The sequence below is a fragment of the Asparagus officinalis genome, chromosome 8, assembly GCF_001876935.1.
Source record: "Asparagus officinalis chromosome 8, Aspof.V1, whole genome shotgun sequence".
Lineage (NCBI taxonomy): Eukaryota > Viridiplantae > Streptophyta > Magnoliopsida > Asparagales > Asparagaceae > Asparagus > Asparagus officinalis.
In genome coordinates this window covers 37,149,231-37,160,407 of record NC_033801.1, presented here as the reverse complement: position 1 = coordinate 37,160,407, position 11,177 = coordinate 37,149,231, and positions in this window count along the sequence as shown.

Genomic DNA, 11,177 nt, shown 5'->3' with positions numbered 1-11,177 from the left:
AGGCTCTTCCCGATTGCCTCACCAAGGAGAACAACGTGGGGTTAAAAGGACCAATTTGTAAATTTTCAGGAAAAAGAGGGTTAATTTGTAAAATTTCTATCTTCAAAGCGTCGATCCTCACTAAGGAGAATCAAGGCTCTTCCCGATTGCCTCACCAAGGAGAACAACGAGGGAGGCGCGCCATCAGTCGGCACGGTAGAGGATTAACCCCTCGCCATACGGGACATAGAAACCTGCAAGGTAAATTGAAGAATCAGATCTAGAAAAGGAAAAATCCCATTTTTACCCCAAAAAAGGCAAGTTTGAGGCATCAAATCACACCCTCAACCCTTATATGTGATCCCGCGACTCCATATACTAGATCAAACATGAAATAGATCAAGATGGCGGAGGATTTACCTGAAGAAAAGCCCAAAATCCAATGAAGGCGAGACCTTTAAGGAAACTTGAACCACACGCTCGAGGGGCCTGAGAGAAACTTTTTATTTGGAGATTTTGGGAGATTCCTCAGTCCAAGATCCAAAGGAAAGCTAGATCTAATACAGATCTGAAGTTTGGAGGGAGAAAAGAGGCTTGTGAGAAAAGAAAATCAAAATTAGAGGGAGGGGGATGGCCGGCCCTAGAAAGAGAGGAAGAAAAAAAGAAAAAGAAAGAAAAAAGAACCCTTTTATAGCCTTGAACCAGATCTGGCTGAACCAGACCAGACCGGGCTAAACCAGACCAAGTCAGATTGGACCAGAATGGACCAGAATGGACCAGAATGAGCCAGAATGAGCTAGAATGAGTCAAATTGAGCCTGGCTGGACCAGACCAGACCAGAATGAGCCAAATTGAGCCAGATTAAACCAGAATGAGCCAGTTTGAGTCAAATTGAACCAGTTTGAACCAAATTTGAACCAGAATTCAAATTGAAGCTGAATTAAGCATTGAAACGACTTTTGATCAACCTACGGTTCAGTCCTTCACCTATTTAACCCCTCTACCATATATTTGGAAGGGTCGGAGAGATTTTTGAACCCAAATACTGCCTTTTTGGCACATTTTTTGGGCCGGTTCAGATTATTCGAACCTAAAGAATACTCCAATAAGGTATACGAGTATAAACTATTCCCTCCTCTTTGTTGAGAAGTTTCTGGAGAATATTTTTCTAAAAATATTCTTAAGGATAACTTAACATAACTCCCAGGAGTGTATGAGTATAAACTAGACCTCCCCGCTCCAACTCCTTAAGAGCTTAAACTGTGTAGACTCCAAAATACTTACGAGTGTAAACTATGTTAAACGCCGGACAACGCGTCGCAATGAAGATTCAAAGCCGTCAAACGATGGTCAATTTCATGTTGAAGCAACTAACTCGAGCTAAAAAGCCAGGAAATCAAGAATTGACTTCAAATTCAAAATTCCGACAACGGTCAGACAATAAATGCAGCACCGGAACCCTCTCAAGCATTCGACAAAGCACCGAATAGCCTGGAGGATTGAAGGAATCGAGAATAGAAGCTATTCTAAGAGCCCGTTACACCGATTGAAGGTTGGGACAGTCATATCCAAAGTATTCCAGACTCCTCTACAAAAGAACGAGACTGGAAAACTTTGGAGGGGGTATCTGTAGGCATATAAAATTGCTTATAGGTCCCTTGACACGGTTCAACAAGAACTAATGAACCATCAGGCGACGTATCTAAGCACGAACGTCAGTCCACAACACCGAAGCTAAGTGACACGCAACGAAGCGGATTAACAAGGCTACGAAGCTGACGAACCGCACGTGAACGACGGAATGAATCCACTCGCGTGCGGAATCAAATCAACGGTCCAGAGAGTCAACGAGTCATCCAACCATATAACGGATTCGAACTCAGACACCAAAGCCGATTTACTGCCTAATCGGGATCCAGACTTCCAAATCAGGAATCAAGTCAACGAATCGATTTCAGACCAATCAACCGCATAACCGAATCACGGACGAAGCGGATACAAAGACTGAAACAACTGAACGACGGACGCAAAACCCGGAGGGGACTTTTGGAAGAACTTTTGGAGAGCCGAACCTCTGCCGGATTGAGACCTCATCTTGGAGTTTTTGAAGGCTTGAAGACTTGGACGTTCGGATCTGATTCTCGGCGAGCACCCGCATCACAAAAAAGGTAGGAGTTCGAGGGGATCAAGATCTCAGATCTACGTTGTTACACTCCGGATCAAAGCTTGGTCTTTGATCCCGAGATTCGAGCGATTGTTTCCTTGGTGAAATAATCCCTCCAGCTATTATTTCCTTGGTGAAATAATACCCGTTATACTGCGTAGATCTGTCCGGATCTAGATCGCGCGGTGGTCCACGGCAAACAACCCCGGCGCAGGCAAACAACCCACCAAAGCGAGTGACCGAATAACAGGAGCTCGCGATTTGTTCACAAGGAGAAAAATTTGTAATTTTTAACTTTCTTTATTTTCGATTTTCATTGTAACCGGATCTAAAAAAGACCGGATCTTCTGTAACCGAAAAACTGTTATTCAAGATAGCAATGGAATCAATGAAGAAAGCAACGAATTTTCCAGCGAACAAGATTCAAGAGAATTAATTTCAGCCTCAAGAGAGGCAATGCGGTCAAAGATATTGCCAAAGGTCAGTCGATTCCACTCTTTGAGGGCTTGTCGAAGTTTTCTGAGTTTCAAGAAGCAGTCCGAAAGGGGAGTGGTTGCAAGAGGCGTTCACCAAATACCATGTGCCAAGGCTTTGAATGAGTCATGGCGACTCCACATTCGTTGGTAGTGCCACAGCCTAGGGCTAGCATAGGAGTCAAGGCACCAGGACATGAGGTTGGGAGAATGGTCAGAAAAGTTTCTCTGTAAGGCAGATGTTGAAAGCCCCCCCCCCCAACAGAAAAAGGTCGGAGGATTGCATAACACGATCAAGCACCTACCATGGTCTTTGGAGACCATCCATGTTGTTGCACCAAGTAAATTTGTTCCCTGATGTAGGGATAGGGGCCATTTGACAATCGTTAATACAGCAATGAAATTCTTCCATGACACGAGGTTGGGGAGCACGACCATCAATCGGCTCAGCACAAGATTTTATAGTGTTGAAGTAACCACCCCATATCCAAGGACCTTGGACTTGCGAATAAATGAGTCTTAAATGATTCCAGAGTTCACGCCTTTTCTGAACAGTGTGCTTACCATATACGGCAGATAAGGTGAAGTAAGGGCTGCCAGTGTCAACTAAAATAGATATGCATTGGATTTCTTTTAGGATGACTGTCACCTTTGTGAACACGCACGTGATGTGGGGTCTACCACGTAAATGAGTTCCGTGCGTGGATTCGTTTCTGAAGCCGGCCCACGAACCGCAAATCACGCCTATATATAGGAATTGTTTATTAGGTTTTCGGGTGTGCAAGGCATCTTTGTTTCCTTTCTCTTTTGTGGCTGAGGCAGAGGGAAAAGTTGCGGCTACAGGAGATTGTTTGCGGGGTTGATTGTTTGCGGCTACAGGAGAGCAAGTTGCGGCTACAGAGAAGGTGCAAAAGAAAAAGCATTAGCTTTTGTTAGGGTTTGTGCATCTTTTTGTAGAGAGTTATTGTGAGGGATTTGAGAGTTTGTTTGAGGGTTTAGTTTGTGAGTGATTGTAAACCCTAGTTGTAATCTCTCCCTCTATTAGTAGATCTCCCCCTCCTTGCCCCGTGGACGTAGGCAATTTGCCGAACCACGTAAAAATTGATTGTACTGCTTTTGTGTGATTTGTAATAGCTTTTAGGATCCCTCGACAGGTCAGTCCTAGAACTGATGAGAGGAAGAGCCGATATCTCACTTGGTTGAGATATCCGCTTTAGATTCTTGTCTCCTTGGTGAGACGGGAATTCTTATTGCGATCTGACTCTCTTGTTGTGCTGCCGAAGTGCTGCCGAAATTTCCGCTGCGCGCAACAAGTGGTATCAGAGCCCAGATTTCAGATCTAGGGTTTTTTGGTGGAGGAAGATTCTTGTGTGAAGCTTAGTTCTTGGAGTTCTCGGCTTCGGTGGAGATAGCATTAGGAGTTGCCGTTGGAGATTTCGCTTTCCTCGTGTGGATAGGAGATCTATTTGGAATCCGATCTAGGGTTCAGTTGGGTGGTTCCTAATTCTATCAAATTTGTTCTTTCTCTACAATTTGGAGTTAGTTCGCAATGGGAGAAGAAGGTGAAAGCAGCAAATCGATGGCGGGTACAATACAAGTTGGTTTTCAAAACACCAAAATTAGTGTGGTGAAATATGACGGAAAAATCAACTTTGGTTTGTGGATGAGCGACGTACAGGATGCGTTAAATGCTCAGAATTTGGAAGAGACCATCATGGTCCACGAGAGGCCACCTAAATATGAAGAGGCGGTATGGGAGAAAATGAATAGGAACGCTTGTGGGGTGATCAGGTCCTGTTTGGAACAGGAGCTGAAGTATGATGTGATTGGGGTGACGTCTGCGATGAAGATGTGGGAAATTCTCAACAATAAGTACCTTACGAAGAGTGTTGAGAACCGATTGCACTTGCTGCGTAGGTTATTCAGATTCCAGATGTCCAGAGGCACCTCGCTTGCGGCTCATGTGAACAACTACACTAAGTTGTTGTCAGACTTGGCGAATGTTGATGAGAAGATATCGGATGAGTACAAGGCGATTATTTTGTTGGGCTCCTTACCGGATGAGGAGTATGATACCTTCGTGCTCACTTTGTTGAATGGGAGATCTTCTATCAGCTATAGTGAAGTGACTAACACTTTGACGAACTACGATTTTAGGAGGAAGGACAAGGAGACTTCCCGTGCTAGCACTTCAGGCGAGGCCTTGTCGACGAGAGGTAGAAGCCCATATCCGAAAGGTGGTAATAGAGGAAGGTCAAAGTCTAGAGGCCGCCACCAATTAACAAAGAACCAATGTGCATTCTGCAAGGAGCAGGGACATTGGAAGAGAGACTGCCCGAAGCTCAAGGAGAAAGAGAATGGCAAGAAAAAGGGCCCGAAGGCCAATGAGGTGAACATTGCGAAAGGCGATGATTCCGATGATTCGTGCTTTTCTCTACTGATTACTCCGGAGGTGAACCATGTGGATGCATCAGATTGGATGCTTGATTCCGGCGCTACCTTTCATGTGACCCCTAGGCGAGACTGGTTTGCAAATTTTGAGAAAGTCGACGGGGGCGTTGTTGTCATGGGAAATGATCAATCCTGTGGCGTTTGTGGGATAGGTACCGTGCGGATTAGGATGCACGATGGAGTAGTCCGTGAGTTGAAGGAGGTGAGATTTGTTCCTCAACTGAAGAAAAATCTTATCTCAGTTGGAGCTTTGGAGGCGAAGGGATTCAAGGTGACTTTCGAAAACGCTGTAGCGAAGGTTACTAAGGGATCATTGGTGGTGATGAGGGGAGTCCGCAATCGAAATTTGTATTATCTGAAGGGAAGCACCGAGATTGGCCAGGTTGCTTCGGCTATTTCAGAAGCGGACATGAGCAGACTTTGGCACTATAGGTTGGGGCACACAGGTGAAAAGTCACTGCAGGCATTGTGCAAGCAGGGGCTATTGAAGGGAGCCAAGAGTGGGAAGATTGAGTTTTGTGAGCACTGTGTTCTTGGCAAGAAGACAAAGGTGAAGTTCGGGATGGCCATTCATAGGACGAGGGGCATCTTGGACTACGTGCACACAGATGTTTGGGGTCCCACTAAGACGGCATCACTTGGTGGTCGACATTGGTTCGTCACTTTTGTAGATGACTATTCTAGGCGTTGTTGGGTGTACACCATGACGAAGAAGAGTGAAGTCCTAGATTTGTTTGTGGAGTGGAAGAAGAGATTGGAACTGCAGACTGGGAGAAAGATCAAGACGTTGCGATCCGACAACGGTGGTGAGTATACTTCTGACCCCTTTCAGCAGCTATGTCGAGACGAGGGCATAGAGAGACACTTCACAGTTAGTCATACACCGCAGCAAAATGGGGTGGCAGAGAGGTTGAATCGGTCTTTACTGGAGAAGATCCGATGCTTATTGTCACAGAGTGGTTTGGAGAAGATCTTTTGGGCTGAGGCACTTACATATGCGAGCCACCTCATTAATAGGCTGCCTTCATCTGCGATTGAGGGGAAAACCCCTATGGAGATGTGGTCGGGAAAGCCCGCACATGACTATGACCAGCTCAAGGTATTCGGGTGCCCTGCATATTATCATGTTAGAACTGATAAATTGGAACCTCGAGCTAGGAAGGCCATATTTGTAGGATTCAAGCGTGGTGTCAAGGGATACAAGCTTTGGGATCCAGTTGATAAAAAGATTGTGCTGAGTAGGGACGTCACGTTTGATGAAGCTTCTATCTTGAAGCTTCCCAGCTCTCATCAGGTGGAGAGCGACCCGACGGAGGAGATATCGCAGGTGGTGGAGATCGATGCAGCTCCACATTGTCCAGATGGTACAGTATCCATGCAGGTGCCGACTGAGGTGACGCCAGGCGAGCACGACGATGACACGGAGGATACGAGTACAAATGTGCAGGATCAGGAACCGACGGCTCAGGTTCAGGATTCTATTGCGGCTAGGAGACAGAGGAGAAACATACAGATGCCAGCACGGTATGCCGACACAGTTGCGTATGCACTGATGAGTTGGTGCCTACTACATTCAGAGAGGCCGAGCAGAGTTCGGAGGCTGATTCGTGGTAGGTGGCTATGCAGGAGGAGATGGAATCTCTTCATAAGAACGATACATGGGAGCTTGTTAAGCTTCCAAAGGGACGGAAGGCGATTGGTTGCAAGTGGGTATACACGAAGAATGAGGGCATTGAGGGCACTCCATTGAGGTTCAAAGCTAGGTTGGTTGCGAAGGGCTATGCACAGGAGGAAGGTATTGACTATAATGAGGTTTTCTCTCCGGTGGTGAAGCATTCTTCGATTCGGATTCTGCTAGCTTTGGTGGCACAGTATGGTTTGGAGTTAGATCAGTTGGATGTGAAGACGGCATTTCTTCATGGTGATCTTGATGAAGAAATATATATGACTCAGCCATTGGGATTCTGAGCTGCAGGAAAATATAAGTTGGTTTGCAGGCTGAAGAAATCCCTATACGGTTTGAAGCAGTCTCCTCGACAGTGGTATAGGTGATTTGATGGTTTTATGATTGGTCATTCGTACACTCGGAGCCAGTTTAATCCTTGCGTATATTTTCGCAAGTTAAAAGGAGATGCGTACATTTATTTGTTGCTCTATGTCGATGATATGTTGGTTGTCTCTACTTCCAGGTCGGCGATAGATGAGTTGAAAATTCAGCTTTCAAATGAGTTTGAGATGAAGGACTTGGGTGAGGCGAAGCGCATTTTAGGGATGGAGATCGGCAGAGACAAGAAGAAGGGCAGAATTTGTTTGACACAAGTGGCTTATTTGAAGAAGGTTCTACAGTGATTCCATGTTAGTATGGATATGAAGCCAGTTAGTGTACCTTTGGGAGCCCATTTGAAGCTTTCAGCTGGTCTTTCACCAAAGTCAGTTGAAGATCGAGAGTTAATGTCGAAGACTCCATATGCGAGTGCGGTTGGGAGCTTGATGTACGCAATGGTATGTACGAGACCGGATTTGTCACAAGCGGTAAGCATGGTTTCGAGATACATGCATGATCCAGGAGTGGGTCATTGGGACGCCGTGAAATGGATTTTGAGGTACATTCGAGGTACGCTCAATGTTGGTTTAGTTTATGAGCGGGACACTACAGGTGGGCAATTATACATTGGCTATGTTGATTCGGATTATGCCAGGGATTTGGATAAGCGCCGGTCTACGACGGGGTATGTGTTCACTTTAACCCGTGCGTCGGTGTGTTGGAGATGCACCTTACAGTCGACGGTGGCTTTGTCTACGACGGAGGCAGAGTATATGGCAGTTACGGAGGCTGTGAAGGAGGCTATTTGGCTTCGAGGACTTTTGGAGGAACTTGGTATATCGCAGAGGTCCGTCACTATTCATTGTGATAGCATGAGTGCTATCTATTTGGCGAAGAATCAGGTTTTTCATGCGAGGACGAAGCACATTGACGTTCGTTATCACTTCGTTCGAGATGTTCTTGAAGATGGCGATGTGGAAATTATGAAAGTCCACACGAAGGATAATCCGGCAGATATGCTCACTAAGGTGGTTCCGAGCAACAAGTTTGATCATTGTCGAAACTTGTTGCATATTCGTGATTGTTGAGGCCGTTGGTGGCCATTTGGATGAACTACGTTCGGCTTGATTCCTTGGGCAAGAGGATACGTAGGCAGTCTTTCAGATGCAGCCGGTTTGGATTTGGATTAGTTGATGGGGGTGAGATTGTTTGGACTCTCGTTCGGGTTCTCGACTTGTTGCGGATTGAGTTCGTACTGGACACAACAAGTGGGACATTTGGTTGCTTTGGTGTCGGCTCAGTTTTGGGAAAACTTCACCGAGGTGGAGAATTGTGAACACGCACGTGATGTGAGGTCTACCACGTAAATGAGTTCCGTGCGTGGATTCATTTCTGAAGCCGGCCCACGAACCGCAAATCACGCCTATATATAGGAATTGTTTATTAGGTTTTCGGGTGTGCAAGAGGGCAGTGCTTTGTTTCTTTTCTTCTTTGCGGCTAAGGCAGAGGGAAAAGTGCGGGTGTTCGTGGGAATTTTTTTGCGGCTGCAGGTGCAAAAACAGAGGCTTCGGCTTTGGGTATTTTTCAGCAGGTTATTGTGAGGGATTTGAGAGTTTGTTTGAGGGTTTAGTTTGTGAGTGATTGTAAACCCTAGTTGTAATCTCTCCCTCTATTAGTAGATCTCCTCCCTCCTTGCCCCGTGGACGTAGGCAATTTGCCGAACCACGTTAAAATTGGTTGTACTGCTTTTGTGTGATTTGTAATAGCTTTTAGGATCCCTCGACAGGTCAGTCCTAGAACTGATGAGAGGAAGAGCCGATATCTCACTTGGTTGAGATATCCGCTTTAGATTCTTGTCTCCTTGGTGAGACGGGAATTCTTATTGCGATCTGACTCTCTTGTTGTGCTGCCGAAGTGCTGCCGAAATTTCCGCTGCGCGCAACAACCTTCACATCCGATCTCCAAAGAATCTAAACCTTTCCTCCCATATCCTCATTGGCTAGCCAGTTAGAAGAACCACAAAAAAATTGAAATTTCCTGGTGTATTTTGTAGATACAAAAGGCTCTATAATTATGAAGACAAGGGGTTTGTAGACAAAGATCAACTGATGAAAAAACCCAAATGTGTCAGGGTTGTCAACACCTCTGACATTCCAAATGATTATGTTATTTTGATTCATTTGGAGGATGGGTTGGGGTCTTTTCTGACCCTAAGTTGGACATTGAGGGGCTGATTTGGGAGCCGCTTGTTTCTCTTGGATCTATTGAAGACTATTTGTGGCACAAATTATGCCATCTAAAAACTTTGTAAGGGAAGTAATAAGCATTGAAGATGGTTGAGTAAGGACCTTAATCTGGTCGGTGATGTCCTAGAATAGCAGTAGAAAAGCTCTGGAATGCAGAGGCTCAATTGTAAAAGGATGTTCAATACCCCAAGATGTGATTTCCTTTTGGTTGGATTCATGAGAGGGCCTTCCTCCATAAAATCTCATCACCAAAGCATTTGAGTAGAGGTCCTCCACTCTTTGGAGCTCTGAGTGGACAAAAGAGAGAAGGAACTCCATCTCTAGATCCACAAACTTCGTTGACCCCTATGCGTGGAATCCACACAAAAGACTCCACCTCATTGGCATGGGCTCATACAAAACCTGAGCCTCTAGGATCCCTAGTAATTTGGGCATAAGATCTTGGCTCAAGGGACTATTCTGATGGCCTTTTCTAAGACTAGTGAGATTGAGAAACAAGCGCTGGCTTGGATGGAGGTGCTGGCTTGGATGGATCTGAGGACTGCTCCCTAGGTGGAATCAAAGGTTAGTAATGAGGGGGAAACGATGAGAATGGGGGGTTAGAAGAGAGTGTGTGAGAAGTAGAGGGTTTAAGGGTTGATGATGAAGTTTTTGATTTGGGGACAGCTGGGTTTAGATTAGGGAGGACTGTTGGGTTTGAGGAGGTGGTGGGGTCGGAGGTGGAGGGGTGAGAGCTAGGGGGAGCTGGTGAGGATGAGAGTCTGACATGACGGAGGTGGTCGGTGCAGATCTCCGGCCACCAAGGGTGGGAGATTTGGCTAGGGCAGAATTGTTCGCCTTCACATATAAGACATGCTCAAAGGCGCCCTTCTAAAATCTGCATTCCTGAAGAACGAATGGATTCTTCTATTCTAATACTTTGTATACTTTATGCTCGCACCCTTTATTTACAAATCCAAGTGGTTGCTTCACAAAAACTTTTTCTTCAAGTGGCCCACGAAGAAAAACTGATTTCACGTTCGTTTTATGAATACTCCAATGTATAGGAAAGACAATTGTTAGTCTAACAGTTTTAATTCTAGTAACAGGAAAAATGTACCTCTTGGTAATCACAACCAAGCCTTTGTTCGTAGTCTTTTGCCACCAATCTTTCTTTATGTTGCCCAACTTCACCGTTCACCTTAATTTTTATCTTGAAAACCCACTTCACATGGATGGCTTTATGCCCTTGCAGATATTAGTTAGCTCCCATGTGTTGTTCTTCTTGATTGCCTTTTTATCTCTTCTTTCATTGCATGTATCTACTTAGGATCTTGAATAGCCTCTTCAAACATAATTGGCTCATAATCTGCGAATATAGAAAAGTGCACTATATCTCCATCTATATCAACATCATCATCTAGAGTTACTTCAAAATTCCTTAAGAGAACTGATGGTTGGCGATTTCTTAACTTCTAATGAAATTTGCGAAGTTGGAGCTTTAGGAGCATCGGCTGGTGGTGCTTCTTTAGTTGCAATAGGGACACCGTTTTCAAGAATATTAAGCAGAGTACATTCTGAAATTTTTGTGCTTCCAAATACCAATTCCAAGCTTCTTCTTCAACAAACACAACATCTCTACTCACAATAACCTTCTTTATAACGGAGTTCTAGAACTTGTAGCCTTCGAACTTGTAGCCAACAAAAATTGTCTCATGCCTCTGTCATCAAGTTTCTTTCTTCTTTCTGTCAGAACGTGAGCATAACCAATGGAGCTGAACACCTTAAGATGTCTCATTCGGTTTATAACTAGTCCACGCCTCTTTAGGAGTAAGATTGTC